Raw genomic sequence first — 4,275 nt, forward strand, 5'->3', positions numbered from 1 at the left:
TACCAAGAACACGTTTCAGCAAAACCAAAAATATCAAAGAAGGTAATAATTAGTTCTTTAAAGGATAGATCACACCCAGAAAGTTCCTTTTACTCCATATGGTAACATCGCCAAAGTCTCTGGAGACATTATTCCTTCCACCACGAAAATCTGGTGGCCTAGTGGTGAGGAGCTGTGCTGGAATCCCAAAGGCATGTGTTTCGAACCTACCAGTTGCTCTGCAAGAGAAAGATGGACAATCTCCTTCTATGCAATTTATTACTTTTGAAAACCTGCTGGGGGTTCAGCTATGGGTCAGTTCTAACTCTACAGTACACATTAGCAAAAATATTCCTTCCACCACAATCTCTCTCTCTCTCTCTCTCTCTCTCTCTCTCTGTCTCTCTCTCTCTCTCTGTCTCTCTGGGTGTGTGTGAGAGAGAGAGAGAGAGAGAGCATGAGAACCAGCTAGAGCTAAAAACTGATTGGCCATTGCATTTAGATGGACAGGTGTCACCATGGCCACTGTACCACATGACTTTTAGGAACAATACTCATGAGAATCTCAGAACACTTGGTTGTGCTTATGTGAAACCTATACTTGGACCAAGAGGCAGTCATCAGAACAGAGCAGGGAAACACTGCATGGTTTAAAATTGGGAAGGGTGTACACCAGGGATGTGTCCTATCTCTGTACTTTTTCAACCTATATGCAGAACAGATTATCCAAGAGGCTGGGCTCTATGAGGAGGAGTGTGACATCAGAATTGGAGGAAGATTCATCAACAATCTTCATTATGCTGATGACATTATCCTGCTTGCTGAAATTGAAGTGCTTGCTGCAGTTTTCAATATGGACTGAAGTACTTGCAGAAGGTCAAAGACTGCAGCCTTCAACATGGACTGAAGCTCAACATCAAGAAAACAGATTCTCACCACTGGTCCAATTGGCAGCATCATGACAGATGGTGAAGAGATTGAGATTGTTAACAACTTTAGTTTGCTTGGTTCCACAATCAACACTCCTAGTACCAGTAACCAAGAAATCCAAAGATAAATTACATTGGGGAAAGTCTGCTGTCAGGGAACTCTCCAGAGCACTGAAGAGCAATGATGTCAGTCTGAAGACTAAGGTGAGCCAGATTCAGTCCATAGTTTCACAATTACTTGCTATGTGTCAGAAAGCTGGAAGATTAGTAGGGATGATAGAAAGATAATTGATATCTTTGAGCTGTGGTGCTGAAGAAGAGTGTTGAATATACCATGGACTGCCGGGAGAACAAATGAGTTCATCCTAGAGAAGGTGAAACTGGGTTGCTCCTTGGAAGCAAGGATTCTGAGGCTTCATCTGACATACTTCGGGCATGTTGCAAGGAGGTACCAGTCCTTGGAGAGAGATGTCATGCTTGGGAGTGCGGAGGGACAGCACAAGAAAGGAAGACCCTAGATGAGACAGGTTGACTCCATGACTAGAGTAATGGGGGTAGTAGGTGTGTCAGAGACAATAAGGTTGGCACAGGATAGGGCAGGGTTAAGGGCTGTTGTACATAGGTTGTTGTATATATGTGCTATGATGGCACATAACAACAACAACTCATGTCATACCTCCAAGAAACAGGAGATACTGCTCCAAGGAACTTGAACTATTCAAGCAGAGGGTAAAGAAATAAACTTCAAATTCTGTGAAATAAAGAAAGCCTTTTAAAATGGAACAGCAAGGCAGTGCCCGAAACAACAGACATAGAACATGTAAAATCTGTGAGAAGGTAAAAGAGAAAAGACAATTTTTAAAAATAAGCCAATAACACACACACACACACACAAAAATCAGAAATCAGGTGAAAAGAAATGGCAATGAACAGAAAAGGCTTCTCATAAGACAACACAAACATATCCAAATCTAAGGGTTTTTGTTGTTGTTTTTTAAATTTTTTTTTCAAATATAAGTTTTTAATGTGAATATGTAATAAGGTGCTTTTGAGTCAGTACCAACTCAGTATGACCCTACACACAGAAGAAGGAAGCAGAGCCTCCACTGCACCATCCTCTCAATAATTGCCATGTATCAGCCCATTGTCACAACCCCTGTGACAGCCTCTCTGACTGAAAGGTTTTCTCTTTTCCTCTACTCTTTTTTTTTTCATTTTGAAGAGTTTTATTTAGCATTGCAGTTAAACAGCTTCAGTTTGATGTGTTTATCTGAAGTAAAATAGTACTTGTGGGATTCTCCACTTTACTGGAGAAGTGATGTCCTTCCCCAGGGACTGCCCCCTCCTGATAACATACCCACAGGACAGGAGGTGAAGGCTTGCCATCCTCACTCACAAGCAACATCTGGGTGCACTTCTTCCAAGATATATTTGCTTATTCTTTTGGCAGAACACGGTATACTCGATATTCTTCAGCAACACCCTAACTCAAACCATGAATTCTTCTTCAGCACTGATGAATTCAAGGTTCCAGGTATGGACAGAATTCCACAGGAGTGTTTCAACAAACAGATGCTAGATGGGAAGTGTTTGCTTCCAAGTAATTTTGAAGACTTGGACAGCCAATTGGAAGAGACACATATTTGTGTCCGTTCCAAAGAAATAGAAAAAATAATTACTCCACTGGCAGACAAAAGTTGTTACAAAAGGAAACTGAGGTATATTTAATTTGCAAGACAGAGACATAAATAAAATAAAGACACAGAAAGACTGAGAGTGGAAACTATATGCTAGGAGTATTGGTTTCCTGTTGCTGCTGTAACAAAAGACTGCAAACTTCATGGCTTCCTGAAGCACAACTTTATTCTAAACTGGCGCTAGAAGTCTAGATTCTAGAATGGGTTGACAAGGCTGTGTTCTTTCTGAGGTTCTAGGAGAGAATCTATCTCCTTGTCTGTCCCAGTTTTCAGCTTGCATCCCATGGTCCTCTCTTCATCTTCAGAGATGCTTAGCATCATCTATTGTTTCTCCCACTTTAACCTCATCTGCACCATCATATCTCTTTCATCTCTGGCCCCCTGCCTCCCTCATAGAAAGACTCTTGTGATTACAGAAAGAGTGGTGCAGTGGGGTAAGCTTTGGGCTGCTAACCAAAGAAGTCAGCTGTTCAAACTTACAGCTTGCTCTGTTTCCATAAAGATGTACAGCTTCAGGGACCCTGTTTAAATTCTTCATAAAGATTTATATCTTTGTTCTTCAAAAAGATTTACCTCTGCTCTATTCTACATGATGGCTGTGTATCAGAAACAGCTCTGTGATGGTCTGTTATGATTCCATAAGAAATAACCTCCCCATTAACATAAGATCCTTAACATAATCACATCAGCAAATTGCCACAGAAGGTGAAGTTTTCATCAGGTCTGTGAATTCAGATTTGAGCATCTTGGGGGCACCATTTCTTGGCCCTGCCATAACACGTAAATATTTATCACCATAACATAGACATATCAGACCAAGCAGACTTTAGAGCATATAGCGTTACTAGAGGTAAAGAGATGACATAAGCATTGTTAAATTAAATTCACCCAGGAGATACAATAATATGCAATGCATTGACCTACTGGACAGTTTGCCAAAGACCTCTAGGAACACATCTGATGTTACATATTTAGGTTTAATGTTCCTCATGCCACATGCCATACATAGGGAATGCTGGAGTGTCTTAGGGAGAAGGTGTGGGCTTTGAGTGGGTGACTTTAGGGAAGATGCAAGGAAATAGGGATTGTTCTAGACTGGCTGCTCTTGGGAAGTAGGTAGGATCCCATGATTACTGTTGTTTTTTTTTTTTTTTAATTTTTGTGTGCGTGTACCGTCAAATCAGATCTGACTGGTACAGGAGGAGATTGTCCCTCCTTCCCCGGCAGAGAATCTGGTGGATTCGAACCTCTGGGATTGTAGTTGCAGCTCCTTGCCACTAGGCCACCAGAGCTCCCCGATTACTGTTGTTAGATGTTGCTGAACTGGTCTTGAACTGCCCCATAGAGTTTCCTAGGTTGTCACCTTTTAAAGAGCATATTCCTAGGTCTTTCTCCTTCAGAGACACTGGGTAGATTCAAACCACTGACCTTTCCTTTCTTTTAACAATTGAGTGCTTAACAGTACCACTGGGGCTCCTAAGAGGGAATTCACTGAAGAAGCTCTTGGAACGTGCTAAAAGAGAGATGGGGACCAAAACAACTACAAGATACTGTCTCACCACAGCAGCAATAGAAATGATCAACAGGGCAGCAAACAACAAATGCAGGCAAGGTTGTGGAGAGATTAGAACCCTTATTCAATGCTGGTAGGAATGTAAAATTGTACAGCC

The sequence above is a fragment of the Elephantulus edwardii genome, unplaced genomic scaffold, assembly GCF_000299155.1.
Source record: "Elephantulus edwardii isolate Elephantulus edwardi_28Jun2011 unplaced genomic scaffold, EleEdw1.0 scaffold00101, whole genome shotgun sequence".
NCBI classification, from domain to species: Eukaryota; Metazoa; Chordata; class Mammalia; order Macroscelidea; family Macroscelididae; genus Elephantulus; species Elephantulus edwardii.